Here is an 18,307-nt window from a genome sequence, read left to right on the forward strand (position 1 = left end):
ACATAAATGAGTAGGAGAGATACAGTCCTACCCACCATGGAACTTATAGTCTAGTAATCTTCCCATATAAATTCTCATCGTAAGCCCTATGAGGCAGATTATTGCCATTATTTTATGAGAAAACTGAGATCTATGAATGTTCAGTAAGATACAAGACACAGTAAGATACAAGATTCAAGCTCTGGTGTATCTGACATGTTAAGGGTAGGTCTGAGTACCTTTAGCACCTATTTGTTTTATAGAGATTCTGCAAACATTACTTTTAATGTGATATTTAACATATACAAAGGAATAGATCATTTATGCTAGTTTATGAAGAATGTAATAAAATGAGCATTCATGAAACTACTATCCTTCTTGAGATCTAGAATATTGTCAATACCCTGTGTACACCTTTTGAAATTGATCCCCTATCTTCCTACCAGAAGTAACTATACGGTTACTTTGCCTTAAAAAAGTTTTATCATTGGGGTGCCTGGGTGGCTCAGTTGTTAAGCGTCTGCCTGTGGCTCAGGGCGTGATCCCAGGGTCCTGGGATCGAGCCCCGCATTGGGTTCCCTGCTCCACTGGGAGCCTGCTTCTTCCTCTTCCACTTCCCCTGCCTGTGTTCCCTCTCTCGCTGGCTATCTCTCTCTCTCTGTCAAATAAATAAATAAAATCTTAAAAAAAAAAAGTTTTATCATTGATATGTATCTCTAAATAATATATGGTTTAGTTTTGCTTATTTTTGTGCTTTATAAAAAATTTTTTTTTGAGATTCATCCATGTTATTGCTTGTAGCTGTGGTACAGCCATGTTTATTGCTATATGGTTTTCTAGTGTGTGACTTTGAGATTATTTACTTACATTTTATCCTTCTGATGAACATTAAGCTATTTCCAGTTGGGGGCTATTGTAAACAGTGTTACCATTTGTGTCCTTGTGTATGTCTCCTGGTGCACAAATGCATGAATATCTACAGTGTACATACCTAAGGGTGAGATTATTGGGTCTATTTTTCCTTCTGGGATTCTGGTTATATGGCTATTGAACCAAATCATTCTAGCCTTCACATCTTTTAACCTCTCTTATATTTTCTGTCTCCCTGTCTCCTTAGAATATATTTTGGGTACATTCTTTAGATTTTTCTTCCATTTCACTAATTCTGGTTTTAGCTGTGTCCAATCTGTTATTTAAGCCAACCATTGAATTTATTTCAGTAATTAAATTTTCACTTTAATAGTTCTGCTTCTTTTCCAAATATACTCGTTCATTTTTAATAGCTTCCCATTGTTTTGCTCATTATTTGTGTTTACATTTTTAAAATCTTTGAGCACTTAATACATAATTGTTTTGTATTATATATCTAATAATTCCAGTATGTGAGGTTGTCTTAGCTTAGGTTCCTCAGAATAAGATCCTGAGATAAGGATTCCCAGGCCAGTGATTTATTAAAAGAAGTGCTCCCAGGAGAAACCAGTGAGGAATTGGTGGGGACAGGAAAAGGAAAACAAAGAGGCCAACTAAGGGTATGATTTCAGGAGAAGCCCCAAGATCAACAAGATTCCATGGAGTCCTAGAGCTTAAAATACTGTGTGAAGTTTGTCACCCCCTTAAGGCAAGAGAGCCAAACATCCGTATTTCTCCATCAGTTACTAACTAGGGGCATTCCTAGGGGCTTGGGTGGATGTGAACTCCAGGTGCTTCCATGTCTCTGCTCTGGGTCCTGGGGTAGTACTCTGAGGGTGGGGACAGGTGTAAGCCTTTAGCAGCAAAGATTCAAAAGTTGGGGGTTGGGCACCCAGTGCTGGTAAAAGGGATTCAAAAAGATCTGGGCAGAGCACCACAGACCAGACTGTCTTCCAAAGTGGTTGGACCATTTTGCACTCCCACCACCAGTGAATGAGAGTTCCAGCAGCATTTGGTGGTGTTAGTGTTCTGGATTTGGGCCATTCTGACAGGTATGTGGTGGTAGCTCATTGTTTTAATTTGCATTTCCCTGATGACAAATGTGTGGAACATCTTTTCATATGCTTATTTGCTATTTGTATATCTTCTTTGAGTTCTTTTTCTGTTTTTTCTTCTATTGGTTAAAGGGAGAACCTTGAAATTTTTCCTTACTTGCTCTACTTGCTATGACTCCCTCATGCATAAAAATTATTCTAATGTGGGATCCTGTGGTTTGTAAACAGGCCCTTCAGACATTTTGGCCCACCACAGTATTGGAAGTGGAAGTCTTCAAAAAAGTCTCTATTTTTATTTTTTTTTTAAAGATTTTATTTATTTATTTGACACAGAGAGAGAGACAGCCAGCGAGAGAGGGAACACAAGTAGGGGGAGTGGGAGAGGAAGAAGCAGGCTCCCAGCGGAGGAGCCTGATGCGGGGCTCGATCCCAGAACGCTGGGATCACGCCCTAAGCTGAAGGCAGACACTTAACGACTGAGCCACCCAGGCGCCCCTTCAAAAGTCTTTAAATTTTAAGGCTTAATAAAAATAGCTCAAAAGCTTTATGTTCTACTATTGTAATGCAGAAGAAAATACACCTCTGAAGAGTATGATCATAAAAAAGGAACCAACTGAGAGGTAAAAGGATTTCTTCAAATTGAGTTAGAGTGTTTTAAAAGGGCATCAAGATAGGGAACACAGTAGTGCAGGAACTTAATATTTGGTTTAATGGAGATGATGTAGGGAGCAATGGGAACTGATCGATGAAAAACTCATTAAGGGGGATACCATTGTAAAGAAATTTACAGAATTTATGGTATTCCTAAATAAGGAAAATTATGTATACTTCATTAAATTTATCTTTTATTCCCATAGTAAGTGGTTTTTCTACATAAGAACATAGCAAGCTCCAGTGTGGAAATGGTAGTTGATAATGATTCTAGGCCTCGTATACTTATGTGGCGATAGTGACCTTTCAGGAGGCTTGGACTTTTATTTGGTTTTCTGTTGATGATGTAGGAAAGAACATTAGGGTTCAAACCCGATGGCCATGGCCAAGAGAGAATTCTTGAGGTACCTTTGGTGCAAAAAGTTGATTTTATTAAAGCCTAGGGGCAGGACCTATGGGCAGAAAGAGCTGCACTGGGGACATGAGGACTGGCCCATTATATACTTTTAAGTTGGGAGGGGGTTCAGGATAGCAGAGGTGTCTAAGGAATTTTGGAAGCAAGATTTCCAGGACCTTGAGGGGGCTAGCTATTGTTGGGAAAAGGTCATTTATTACCATTTATTACCGTCTAATAAAACCTGAGTCATGAGACCCTTCAGATATATATTGGTGGGTCATATGCTTGGAGGATGATTCCAAAGGAATTTTTATATGTTAAGTAGGCTCACAGGGTCTTGGGGGTTGGGCTAAGATTGCCTTTTCCCCTTAGCAAACTATCAACATTGAAGCAGATGAGTCCCTAGACCAATGTCACTCTGCCTGTTTCAAGGACTTGTCAATGGGCTGTAGATAGTAAGGAAATTTAATAATTTTTCTTCTGCCTTTTTTTCCCACATCATTGACAGTATTTGTGGTTGGTGGACTTAGAGCCTAGAGATGTCAGCTCAGTAACTGGTCTGGTGCCAGAGGAGAGCACAGCCTCTGATCAAGTCAGGTGTGAAGCCAGCTGCACCTGTGCTCCAGACCAGAGGCTGGCCTACTCTCTGTAAAGGCCAACTAGGAAATATTTTAGGCTTTTCAGGTCATAAGGTCTCTCTAGCAGCCACTCCTTGTTGACTGAAGCAGCCACAGACAATATGTGAACAAATTGGCCTAGCTGTGTTCCAATGAAACTCATGAAATTCACACTGAACTTTGGAGTTTGTGTAATTTTCACATGTCACAAGGTATTATTATTCTTTTGTTTTTTTTCCAATAATTTAAAAATGTAAAAGCCATTTTCACCTCATGGGCCATATGAAACAGGTGGTAAAGCAGCTTTGACCAGTAGGTACAGTTTGCTGACCTCTACTCTCCAGACTTCCCACTTCTTTTACCATTTCATATTTTATTTTGTCAAGCGAATTCCACTTAGTTGGAACCAAAAGATTCCTGATTGAAAAGTTCTTTGTTCTAGTTCTTTGGCTATCTGTATTTTAGGCCTTATTTTTTAGGTGTATCATTTTATGTATCACTTTTAAAGCCCTTTTAGGCATCAGGGAGTATATGTGAAAACTGTGAGTACGGTTTTTAATTTTTTAAATTAAAAAAATTTTTGTTTATTGGGGCACCTGGGTGGCTCAGTTAGTTGAGTGTCCGACCCTTGGTTTCGACTCAGGTCATGATCTCAAGGTTGTGAGATTGAGCCCTGCTTCGGGCTTTGCGCTCAGTGGGGAGTCTGCTTGGGATTCTCTCTCTCCCTCTACCCCCCCCCCCACTTGTGTTCTCTCTACCTCTTTCTCTCTAAAATAAATAAATAAATCTTTAAAAAATATCTTTGTTTATTTTTAAGGCCAGATAAAAGGCTTTCCTGTTATCCTACTGCTTTGCTTAATTAAGAGCTAATACTTCTTAATATAATTGGTGCCTGATTAGATTGAACTTTTAGATGTCAGTCTGTAAGAGTTTTGTACCAAAAAAACCAAAACAATTTATTGCTATTAGCAGCTTTATCAAAGAAAAGCAAATCTACTGAAATCTTATGTATCGAAGCCTTAAAAAGAGTACACACAGATCTTTTCTCAAGAGCAGAAGCTTTATTTTTGTAATTCATCTACACATACGCTGAGTTAACTTAAATATGCAGAACTGGTTATACTTCTTTGGCAGGAAGTAGAGATCTTAGGGTATCTTGTGACTGACTACCTCTTTCTTCTCGAATTATTGCTAGCAAATAGCAGCAGGAAAATCAGGTTGAGTCGTGTCATGTTGCCCTCCTAGGGAGGACTACATTTTTGTCTTGTCATTTAAGTAAAGCCACCTGCTTCCCTTTCTTAAATCACAAGATTTTCAGATGTTCCATTCCTGTATACAGAGACCAAGTGAAGAGCATTGAGTCCAAAACTTATTTTTGTAAATATCTTGGTCAGTAAGAAGAGTTCTGAGTTTCAAATTTTTTTTTCAGTCAGGAAAGAATTATTGCTGCTTCTCTCAGTAAGTACACTGTGTCACCCTGCAAATCAACAGTGACTGTTAGCTCAGGTTAACAACATTGGGTTATTGGCTGCAGTCCTTAGATGTCCAGGAACCAAGACTACAAAGTCCCTGACCATGTATTAGGCATAAGGTATAAGGAGAATCAAGTTCACCTTTTTTGTCAAGAAGTATATCTTGTATCTTCTTCACTGGGTTGAATTGACTGATGGGTCAAAATCGTCTGTGCCCAACAGACAGCCTTTTAGGACACTGGTTTGTGGTCTTCATTCATCACATTGGGTTGTGAGCTCCATGAATTCAGAGACTGTGTTACACTTTCAGTACCTCTCATTATTGAAATGTTATGCGATCTCTGTGATAACCATTATGGCCACAGAAAGAAGCAGTATGCACATCTCTTGTCTCCAGAAATAGGCACTAGCTCAGTAATTGTTTAACTGAGTCATGGGAACCTTGTCTGGAGTCTCGGAGAGTAATTCTTGCCGTATTTTTCATAGACTTTTTCCCGGCCATCTGTCCCACCCTTGCAGTTTGGCTCACTTCCCAAATTCAGATCCTTCTGAACATTTTATAGAGAAATGTGTGGAAAATATGTGAAATACTGTGAAAATACGTGGTTGAAATAGTACTACTTCTGCATGAAAATTCTATTAATGTTAGACCTATTAAACACTAATCTTAAATGAGTAGAAATAGTACATCTTGTTTCTGAAATTGTAAAAATGAACTTAAACTGGGTGAAGTTGATTTTAAATAATGTTACAACATTAGAAGATTAGAGAAATTATCACAACTCATACCATGCCAAGAGATCATGGGTAATCAAAACAAAATTAAAAAGATGTCATCCAAGACTAATCTTTTTCTAACAGAGCAGTAAAATGAGAAACTTAAAACTTAACATATTTAAATCTCAAAACAGAAGGGTAGCTTGACCTTGGAAAACCTTATTAGCGGATACTTCACTACTTGGTTTTTCTTTTCCACTGTATGCCCAATACCTGGCATATGTTAGGTCTCAAGTAAGAATTTGAGACTATGAATGTATTTTAGCAAGGTAAACAAAAATCAAGTAAAAGTTATAATATGGACTCCTGGATCAGGACATGACTTTGTAGGCTTTGGATCCAGCATCATTTCCACATAGTGACAGGGCATTCTAGCCATCAGTGGACCAGGGCCACCTGGCGTGGGCCATACTGATATCTCAGTGACCACCTCCATTTTAAGGTAGAGAACAAACTGCCTTGTTTTGCATGAGTCCCAATCTGAAATCACTGTATTTTGGTAAACTTACTCTTCAATTTCTCCGTTGCCCTCTCTTTACCACCTGTAGATGGTCATTCTGGTATGCTAATCCCCCCAAATGAAATCAGCTTTCCAAATAGATTAGGATTTAATAAACCACCAGAAGTGATCCCTGAAACCAGGTAGCTGCCCTGTACTCCTGTCTCCTGAGTGACTGAACTCCTTGTCCCTGAACTCAGGCATTTCTAACTGGGCTTCTGGGGCGTGTTTTTAACTTGCTACCCAGACCTCTGCACTTGCTTAAATATCTTGAATTCAGTTTTTGATCTGGATTCCTCTTGGATTGATCTGGTTTGAAAGGGGCATTGATTAGTTTTCCATACATCTTTGGCTAGAATAGCTGAGTGTAATATATCACAAAATGGCCACAAATTGCTTCCATCCCTGTCTGCACACCTCTTTGTACTATGATTTTGCTTCTCCCACTGCCTGACTCTGGGGTTGGCCATGGACTTGCGCTGGCCAATGGGACAGATAGCAGATGTGATTCAAGCAGAGACCTGGAAAGCACCTGTACATTGAGAACTTACCCTCACTTGCTGATGGAAACCCTTCCTGCCATCCTTCATCCTGTCAGTCAGTTCAGTTGGCCACCCAGAGACATGTGGCCCAGCTGTCAGCCAGCACTAGCCAACACCAGCACCAGCACCAGCTGCTAGATCGATGAGTGAAGCCGTCCTTGACCAACAGCTTCTGTCTAGCTAACGTGCCGTATGACTGCAGCCTCATGCATGAGCCCAGCTGAGCGCAGCCAAAATTACCAATTCCGAGGATTGTGACAATAGATTGGTAGATTACCAATATACCACGGTCTGGTCAGTTTCCTGTGGTTAGATTGCTGTCCTTTACTAGGTTCTGAGGGTTCCTGGTTTTGTCTTTCTACAGCTGTCCTCTACTTGGAGAATTCCACTTCTGTAGGAAATGATGTGGAACTATCGGTCCCAGTCTGGCTTAAGGGAACATACCATACATGAACTTTTACCGGGACACAGCATGCCCATTTGTTTATGTATTATCTACGTCTGTTTTCACTCTACAATAAGTAGTTGCAACAGAGACCAAATGATCCACAAAGCTTAAAATATTTACTGTTCCCCAACCTCCACCCAGGGAAATAGATCAGGAGTGTATGAGTAATAATTAACATGCCATGACATTTCAGGAGAAGTTGAGCAGGCCTAGCCAAACTGATAGCAGTTGCTTTATTATCAGGTGAAATTTGAACATAGATTGTGTCAGTAAAACTCCAGGGCTTGGGAAAACGTATGTCAGGTAGAAAGAAATATATATATTTCTATACATTGGCAACACGTGGTTAGAAGACAGTAAAAAATTTCTGCAGTTACCAAAAAATGTAAGCAATCTAGGTATAAATAGAAAAAGAATGTATAACATATTCATGGAGAAATTTTTAAAATTTTATTGAATGACAGGAAATAAAACTTCAGTAAATGGAGAGACATATACCCTATTCATGAGCAGGAGCCTGTCTTTGGTGGTTTAATTGAAGCTCCCTTAGAAGTGGAGTTCAGGGAGTGAGTTGACTAAACTGCATGGGAAAGTTGAGAAGGTATCTGAGGTCCTGATGCCAAAAGTTCACACCAATGGGCTGTGGGTTCAGCCGGGTCATTCAACCTGACTTATCTATGTGTTCACAGATCATGCTGTCACTTGGCTGTCATTAGGGCAGTTCAAATGATTGCTTCATTTCACTTATTTATTTTTCTTCCCAAACAGAAATAGTGTAGCTTTATCTCATTTGTAAGAGTTATATATGTTCATTGTACATTCAGAAAATTGGGGAGAAATCAGAATACTTTGGCTATCTCTGAATGGTGGGAATGAGAGTAACTATTGTTGAACATTTTGAGGATACATGCTTATATCATGATCCAGCATGCTTCTGTGCATGTGGACACGCACATATTAACACTGAAAGTAGGGCTGTGAGGCTTATGTGGTATAGGGTGTGGACTCAAGAATGGTATGAATTCTGCTTTGTCTGGTCTGTGTCTCTCTGAGGTTTCCAACAATGACAAACAAATGTATTAACTGGGCCAAGGCTTGATATTCATGTGTAAACTTTAGTGAAATCGACAGACTTGAGGCTTATGCAGGCCCTCTGCTCCCCTGAGTATCTCTCCACCCCACCAAGTCCCAATGTCACCACCAGCCTGAGGGAAGAGAATTTCAGAGTGCCCAGGTGCGGAGGAGAGAAGCAGGGGCAGTGATGGGGGGGACCAGTGGGGCAATCAGATCCCCAGCAATCCTGTGGGGCAAATGGAGAGAGTTCTTCTCTTTCTACAGTACATTTAAACTTACATAGTTCACTGAGAGGTTTTCAGATTCAGGTGAGCAAGGGGGCTGGGCTGGTAACCTGTGGGGGAGAGAATGTTGTAGGAAGAGGTGGAGCCCTCGGCAAACTGGACCTAGCCTTTGATGGAAGGCATTCAGAACTTTGAAAACACTGCTGTCAAGCAAAAGAAGTCTGGGGCTACTCTTTAATAAAAACCTTTGTACTCTATCCTTTTATTCCCACTTCAAAAACATTAGGAATGATTTTTAGGGTCCACCTACTATCCCACTGCGGGAGATGGGCTGCACTGTCACACATCTGTTTCCCACTTTCGTATTGCAGTAACTGAATTCAGGATTTTTTTGGAGCTTCAATGATTAATCTGCCTGTGTGTAGTTAGAGTGGTGGCTGGGGGCACTCAGAAAGTCCAGCACGGGGACTCCAGGGTAGCAGAGCCAGGGTAAGGGACTGGAAACAGCAGTGCTACCTCTGAGTATCTGTGTCTGCATGTCTCCTTTCTTTGTCTCTTCAGTTTGTCCAGAAAAGAATCTGCCAGTCTCCATCTAGCATTGTTGTTGCTGATCAAAGGAAAGTGCCTGGAGGGGTGCGTGCGTGCATGCGTGTGTGTGTGTGTGTGTGTGTGTGTGTGTGTGTATACATGCATGCATATATATATATATATATATTTGAAAGATTCCTTTAGTTTGGTTTTATTGAGGTTTTGGAGGGAACAGAGATAAATGTATGTGTTTTATCTAACACGTATAATTAGAAGTCCAAGGACTAGGTTATTACATTACTCAACTGAAATGACACTAGGTAAAATGATTTTCTAACTCATTCTACAAAATCTACAAGTGGTTTAGTCCCTTAATTTATTTCTGAATTCTAGTTCATATGGAGTTTTGTTCTTGCATGAATTCTACCCTTCTTTACCTCCTAGAAGAATCAAATTCAAACAAAATTTAAATGACCACTCCTTAAAAAGAAATATATTGTTTTTGTCTTTAATTATGGTAAAAAAAAGTAACAAAAAGTTTACCTTTTTAAAAACCATTTTAATTGGTTTAAACTGTAGTTTAAGGAGTGTTAAGTACACTAAACTGTAGTTCAGGAGTGTTAAGTACGTTCACGTGGTTGTGCAACAGATCTCCAGAATTTTTCATCTTCTCAGATTGAAACCCTGTACCCATTAAACAACGACTTCCCATTTTCCCTCCTCCCAGCCCCTGCAACCACTATTATACTTTCTTTTTCTGTGAATTTGGATACTTTAGATACCTCATATAAGTGGACTCGTATAATATTTGTGTTTTCGTGACTGGTTTATTTCACTTAGCATTATGTCCTTAAGATACATACTATAGCATGTGAAAGGATTTCCTTTTTATTTATTTTTTTATTTTTAAAATATTTATTTATATATAATTTATATATAAATATGTATAAATATTTAAAATATTTTATTTTTAAAAATATTTTTTATTTTTATTTTATTTTTTATTTTTATTTTATTTTTAAAAATATTTAATTTATTTATTTGACACAGAGAGCACAAGCAGGGGAGTGGCAGGCGGAAGGAGAGGGAGAAGCAGGCTCCCCTGCTGAGCAGGGAGCCCCATTCAGAACTCCATCCCAGGGTCCCGGGATCATGACCCAAGCCAAAGGCAGATGCCCAACGAACTGAGCCACCCAGGTGCCCCAGGATTTCCTTCTTTTTAAAGGCTAAATAATTTTCCATTGTATGTATAGACCACATTTTGTTTATCCCTTCATCCATTGCTGGACATTTGAGTTGCTTCTGTCTTTTGGCTACTGTGAATAATGCTGCTGTGAACATGGATGTACAAATAACTCTTTAAGTCCCCGCTTTCATTCCTTCTGAATGTATATCCAGAAGTGGGATTGCTGGGTCATGTGGTAATTCCATTTTTAGTTTTTTGAGGAACCACCGTACTGTTTTCCATAGAAGCTCCATGTGTTACAATCTCAATGATAGTATATAAGGGTTCCAGTTTCTCCATTGTCTTTATCTTTTTAAAGTAATAAATGCTCCTTTTGAATAAAACTTCAAAATAGAAATATGAAAAAATTAAAACCACCCATATTTTGCCATGCAGTGATAATTGTTAACATTTCCTTTTCTCCAATTTTAAATACAAATTTATAAATCCACTGAAGTTAGGATGGAAATATTTTGACTTCTAGTGCTAGGCTGACCTCTAGGGGTAGAACCGGTATGCTGCAGCCACTTACTAACATGCTTTGAGCAAAGTGCATTCTCAGCCATCAGAAAGAACGATTACACAACATTTGCAGCAACATGGACGGGACTGGAGGAGATTATGCTAAGTGAAATAAGTCAAGCAGAGAAAGACAATTATCATATGGTTCCACTCATTTATGGAACATAAGAAATAGCAGGAAGATCGGTAGGAGAAGGAAGGGAAGAATGAAGGGGGGGTAAACAGAAGGGGGAATGAACCATGAGAGACTACGGACTCTGGGAAACAAACTGAGGGCTTCAGAGGGGAGGGGGGGTGGGGGATTGGGATAGGCCAGTGATGGGTATTAAGGAGGGCACATATTGCGTGGTGCACTGGGTGTTATATGCAAGTAATGAATCATGGAACATTGCATCAAGAACTGGAGATGTACTGTATGGTGACTAATATAACAAAATAAATATTGTTAAAAAAAAAGAAAAAAAATAGTGTAGGCTGTAACATTCTGGCATGTCTGAGGCTGCTAAAAATGCCACTGTGAGCCCTTACTTTTCCAGGTGTTTATGTGTTAAGTTCTTCCAAAATACTCAATGAAAAATATTGGCACTGAGTCTAACTGGGATCAAACATTGCCAAATGGCTGGTTTTGATTTACGGGCATAGTTATTGCACTTGAAGAGAACATGAGGGGTTGTCTGAGTATGTCTGAAAGCTCCTCAAAATGGTTCATCTGGTTTTCTCTTGGGATCCCTGCAGAGCAGGGTTCTGGAGTTTGCAGCCATGCAGTGGTCCCGTGGGTTAGTGTGTGACCAGGTCTCTCCCCTCATGCCCCTCTCTTTTCCAGGGGCATAAAGGGCCTTGAAGCCAAATTGCTTATATAGATTCTTTACCATGATTCTAATCTTCATGAGGCCATTGGTGTGGTTATTCTGGCTACTATCTTCTGTCTCTTTTTCCTTTCTTTCTCCATAGGGACAATCCCTGGGAAGTCAATAGAACAACAGCTCATCAAAGAAACAAGACCCTCCTTTGTCATCCCATCTATATGATCTAATCTGACTCACTACATGGGGAAGAAAGGCTAAAAGTTTGCTTTGACTTACTGAAGTTTTAAGCAGGTGCTTTTGAGCACATTAGCTACTCAAACATAATTCTCTGAAGGATGAAGTGGGTAATCATTATGTTTTCAGGCTTTGGCATTTAAAAACCCTATCTGAATTCAGTAGAAAATAGTTGTGTGAGGTTGGTGGCTAAAAGAACTTTAATGTTTTGCTTATTTAAAAAATGACAAGAAGCACACATGTCAAGATTGGTGATTGTTAGTTCTCAGTAGAAATATGGGGATGTTTTTTATTCTTTCTACTTTTTTTTTGCTTTTAAAAATAAGTTATGAAAACAAAGTCTTTCCAGAAAAGGTACAGGGGTACCATGTTATATTTCTCACTTGTTCTTCTATAACAGCAAATATATTTAATTGAACAGAAATGATTTTTTGTTTGTTTGGTAGCTATAAACACTTTTTCAGAGATATAAACATTTTTGTTCTGGTTATATTTATGGGCAAAGTAGTTAATGTTTACCAGTGTTATTGGTCCCTAGGCTTAGCCATTGCTACAGGTCTAGTTTATATAAATCATATAGTTTAAAATCGAGAAGTTTAGATATGTTGTAATTTCCTTCAGCCAATAGTTCCATCTAATTTCTGAACTAAGTAGATGCTAGGCCCTTTCAGGTTATAAGGATAGAGGTACCCAGATTACATCTGTCAGTGGGGATTTATTGTGAGGCTCTTCAAGGAAGCAAGGGACACTGGAAGCTATCTCTGCAGCTACATCACTATTGCAGAAACGGGACATTGTCCAAGTGACATCTGAGCTTCTGATAGTCAGACAACAGCTCTGGTAACTTTTAGCAGTTCTGGGGAGGACGGTTTCATAGCAGGTCCTTGTCTGAGGTCCTGCCTTTTCTAAAGCCCACCATTATGGTGACTCTACCACTGGGTGTATATCTATGGTTCCACCTACCCTTGACCAACCCACTTTGAGGGTCTTCATTTCTTTTTTTTTTAATAATTTTTATTTTGTTATATTAGTCACCATACAGTACATGCCCATGAGGGTGTTCATTTCAAACTGCCCATGAAGGATGAGCTAACCGATGGGCTGTGTACCACATGGCACAGGCTCCCAGGGGGCTGAACTCTGTTGGTAATGAAATCCTGGAAGGAGTTGGTAGGTTTGTTAGGTACACCAGGGATCCCCAGATGGAACACAAGAACCCTGGAGTCTACGTTCAAACTCAACAGGCTGGGACTCTGGTGTTAGCAGCATTCATGAGGGAGGGAGTGGATGCAAACTTCTCTCTATTTTCTCCAGTAGATTGGGTACCTTGAATCTTCAGATTATAAGCCAATAAATTGTGCCAATTAGTCCTATAAATAAGTCCCACACCAGACAGGATTTTTTTTTTTTTTTTTTTTTTAAATGAGAGAGCCATCATGGTTTGGTAGGAAGAGTGAAGGGAGGAAGTGGTTTCTATTCAATGTGTTTGAGGGAAGGAGTCAGAAGACTGATTTCCATCCCACACGTGTCTAACACTTTATGTCCTTGAGTGAGTCTGTAACCAGTTTGGGCCTCAATTTCTGAAGCATCAGAGTGAATAAACTAGATTAAATAAAAAAAGAAGCATTCTTTGTGTTTTGATGCATTTCAGAAATATATTGTTGTTTTTAAGGCTAAGTTTATTGGCTTCAGGTCGATTTAGGTATTATTTATATATGTAAATATATGTAATATTTATATAACACAATAATATATATAAATAATATATATATGTATTTTTTCAAGTGGGCAAACCTGGAAAACAGACGAGTGGTAACTCTAAAAACCAGTATTGTTTTTCTTTGCTACACATATGAACAAGAACCGTGATGTAATCAATTAGCAATTGTGTGTTATAAATTCATGTGCATAGTAGAGATCATATTCACATTGAATAACTTATTACTGAAATGGATACAGTCAGTATTTCTCTTTTCTCATGAAATATAAAATACATATAATATCTAAGAATATTAGATTTTAAAGAAACAGTTTAGAGTTTAGTTTCTGGCAATATGGCAAAATAAGTATCCTGAGAGAACTTTCTACTTCAAAGTACTGAAAAGTATTGAGTAAATGTATAGTTTATAATGCATAGCTGAGGTGGCAAGAAAGTAATGGAAATTCTGAGAGGCCAAATTTGGGAGCACAGATCCCAAGAGATACGTGAAAGTCACAGCTGCTCTAAGATATTTGCCAATCTTCCTTTGGTTTTAACAGCAAGATGGGGGATCAAGTTGGAGACCCCCAAATGATGCTAGTATTCAGAGGGTGACATTGCCGGTGAAAGGAGTTGTAGGAAAAAATAACTAGTCTGTATATGGGGGCTTGTCTGTCTTGGCCTTGGTTCTGGGTGGAGGGGAGAAAGAGTTTCTCTGAGAATTTTTAACCACAAACCAGCTCTCTAAGTTTTTGAACCCAAATTCCTATTACATGTGTGGTCTTAAAAACTAATCCAAGAATTCACATTGGTCCCTTGGTTAGTTATGCTGCAGTGCCTGTCAGAAGGAAGATATGTATTGTCTCCAGAATAATGTACCTTAAACCAAAGGCTCAAGGAATTCCCACAGAGAGAGTTCAGTGAACATCTGCTCACAACTAAAAATCCCCAAACACGTGAGAGACAAGGTTTTATGAGCATAGTAAACTGGAAGTCGGATCTGAAGGTATTATTAGCATGGAATTCAGGAGATAAAGAGATGGAAAATGCGAAAAAGTACTTAAGAAATATGGATGATACAGAGAGGATGCCTAATATATATCTCATTAGAGGTCTGAAAGATTTAGAGAAAACAAGGAAGAACAATTTATGAAGATATAATGAATGAGACTTCATTTCAGTTGAAGACATGGATCTTCATATTCTGGAAGAACCTTTGTTCTGTCCTAAGCAGGAGAAATAAAAACGATATCTATATCTACATACATCACAGGGATGCTACAAAACACCAAGGGACATAAGAAAAGTCTTAAAAGCAGTCAGAGAGAGAAAAGACAGACTACCTGTAAAAGAACGACAAATGGACAACAAACTTTTCAACAGCTAGTGGAATTCAGAATATGGTGGAACTGAGATACCACCTTACACCAGTTAGAATGGCAAAAATAGACAAGGCAAGAAACAACAATTGTTGGAGAGGATGTGGAGAAAGGGGATCCCTCCTACATTGTTGGTGGGAATGCAAGTTGGTACAGCCACTCTGGAAAACAGTGTGGAGGTCCCTTAAAAAGTTAAAAATTGAGCTACCCTATGATCCAACCATTGCACTACTGGGTGTTTACCCCAAAGATACAGACGTAGTGAAGAGAAGGGCCATATGCACCCCAGTGTTCATAGCAGCAATGTCCACAATAGCTAAATCGTGGAAGGAGCCGAGATGCCCTTCAACAGATGACTGGATTAAGAAGTTGTGGTCCATATATACAATGGAATATTACTCAGCTATCAGAAAGAACGAATTCTCAACATTTGCTGCAACATGGACGGCACTGGAGGAGATAATGCTAAGTGAAATAAGTCAAGCAGAGAAAGACAACTATCATATGATTTCTCTCATCTATGGAACATAAGAACTAGGATGATCAGTGGGGGAGGAAGGGGATGAAGGGGGGGTGGTCGGAGGGGGGAATGAAACATGAGAGACTGTGAACTATGAGAAACAGACTGAGGGCCTCAGAGAGGAGGGGGGGGTGGGGGAGTGGGATAGACCGGTGGTGCGTGGTGAGGAGGGCATGTATTGCATGGTGCACTGGGTGTTATACGCAACTAATGAATCATCGAGCTTTACATCGGAAACCGGGGATGTACTGTATGGTGACTAACATAATATAATAAAAAATCATTAAAAAAAAAGAATATGGTGGAAAATTATTGGCAAAGTACAAAGAGCCAAACATAACCTAATTATCTGATTTGAGGCAGCTTTAATAGATAAGTCGTCTCTGTTCTGTAAGCACAATTTTGGACAGTAATTTTACAGGAATTCTGCATACATCACATATTCTATTCTAAAACTTTTTTTTTTTTTTTGAGTAAGTGTAGTAGGCAGAACAATGATGTCCCCAAAGATGTCCATGTCCTAATCCTCGGAACCTGGGAATATGTTGCCTTACATGGCAATAGAGATCAGATGTGATTAAGTTGAGAATATGAATATGGGAGATTATCCAGATGGGCTTAATGTAATCACAAGGGTCCTTATCAGGGAGAGAGAGTGAGGAAAGCCAAAGAAGGAGCTGTGATGACAGCAGAGGTTGGAGTGATGAGATTGTAGGCTATGAAATGGAAGAGGATCGTGAAGCCAAGGAAAGGGGTGAGGGGGGAGCTCTAGGAGTTAGAAGAGGCAGGGGCAGATTCGGCTCTAGGGCCTCCAGAAGGAACGCAGCCTTGCTGATACTTTGATCTTAGTCTACTTGAAATTTCTGACCCCTGGAACTGTAAGATAATACATTTGTATTGTTTAAGCCACTAAGTTTGTGGTAATTTGTTATAAAAGCAATAAGAAACAAATACAACAGCTTTATTGAGATATATATAGCATACATTTGACCCTTCTAAAGTATACAGTAAATGGTTTTTAGTATATTTACAGAGTTATGTAACTCCAAAAATTTTCAGAAGATGGATCCAAAACATGAAATGAAATGAAAATTAAATGATCTTTGGATCCTGTGGCGCTCTCCTCACTGCGATAGTTTGCAGAACGCGAACTGTGTTCAGGGAGGTTGGGTGTTGCTGCTGGTGCACAATCTGGGGACCCTCTAGGACTAGTAAATGTTCACTCTTCCTTCTTATCTTAGGGGAGCATTTTCTGGTAGCTCTTTTTACTATATTTCCCTCGATGGTGTTTTAGATATCTATTTTCTACCATTTAAGTCAGTTCTTTCTAGATTTTTTTTTTTTTTTTATATTATGTTAGTCACCATACAGTACATCCCCGGTTTCCGATGTAATGCTCGATGATTCATTAGTTGTGTATAACACCCAGTGCACCATGCAATACGTGCCCTCCTTACTACCCATCACCGGTCTATCCCATTCCCCCACCCCCCTCCCCTCTGAAGTCCTCAGTTTGTTTCTCATAGTCCATAGTCTCTCATGTTTCATTCCCCCTTCTGATTACCCCCCCTTTCTTTATCCCTTTCTTCCCCTACTGATCATCCTAGTTCTTATGTTCCATAGATGAGAGAAATCATATGATAGTTGTCTTTCTCTGCTTGACTTATTTCACTTAGCATTATCTCCTCCAGTGCCGTCCATGTTGTAGCAAATGTTGAGAACTCGTTCTTTCTGATAGCTGAGTAATATTCCATTGTATATATGGACCACAACTTCTTAATCCAGTCATCTGTTGAAGGGCATCTCGGCTCCTTCCACGATTTAGCTATTGTGGACATTGCTGCTATGAGCATTGGGGTGCATATGGCCCTTCTCTTCACTACGTCTGTATCTTTGGGGTAAATACCCAGTAGTGCAATGGCTGGATCATAGGGTAGCTCAATTTTTAACTTTTTAAGGGAACTCCACACTGTTTTCCAGAGTGGCTGTACCAACTTGCATTCCCACCAACAATGTAGGAGGGATCCCCTTTCTCCACATCCTCTCCAACAATTGTTGTTTCTTGCCTTGTCTATTTTTGCCATTCTAACTGGCGTAAGGTGGTATCTCAGTGTGGTTTTGATTTGAATTTCCTTGATGGCTAATGATTTTGAACATTTTTTCATGTGTCTGTTAGCCATTTGTATGTCTTCATTGGAAAAGTGTCTGTTCATATCTTCTGCCCATTTTTTGATTTGTTTATTTGTTTCTCGTGTATTGAGTTTGAGAAGTTCTTTGTAGATCTTGGATACCAGTCCTTTATCTGTAGTGTCATTTGCAAATATATTCTCCCATTCCGTGGGCTGCCTCTTAGTTTTTCTGACTGTTTCCTTGGCTGTGCAGAAACTTTTAATCTTGATGAAGTCCCATAAATTCATTTTATCTTTTGTTTCTCTTGCCTTTGGGGATGTGTCATGAAAAAGGTTGCTTTGGCCGATGTCGTAGAGGTTGTTGCCTATGTTCTCCTCTAGAATTTTGATGGATTCCTGTCTCACATTGAGGTCTTTCATCCATTTGGAGTTTATTTTTGTGTATGGTGTGAGAGAGTGGTCAAGTTTCATTCTTTTGCATGTAGCTGTCCAATTTTCCCAGCACCATTTATTGAAGAGACTGTCTTTTTCCCACCGGATGTTTTTTCCTGCTTTATCAAATATTGGTTGCCCAAAGAGCCGAGGGTCCATTTCTGGGCTCTCTATTCTGTTCCATTGGTC

General features: G+C 39.4%; 1 protein-coding gene across 2 annotated transcripts in view; it reads left to right on the forward strand.

The window, feature by feature from the left end:
- The window catches only part of CRYL1 (crystallin lambda 1), a 151,094-nt gene that overhangs the window by 25,317 nt on the left and 107,470 nt on the right, over nucleotides 1–18,307 (forward strand). The gene's annotated exons all lie outside the window — the stretch shown is intronic.

Source organism: Ursus americanus, chromosome 10 (assembly GCF_024610735.1).
Source record: "Ursus americanus isolate L20-20 chromosome 10, mUrsAme1.1.p, whole genome shotgun sequence".
Taxonomy (NCBI): Eukaryota; Metazoa; Chordata; class Mammalia; order Carnivora; family Ursidae; genus Ursus; species Ursus americanus.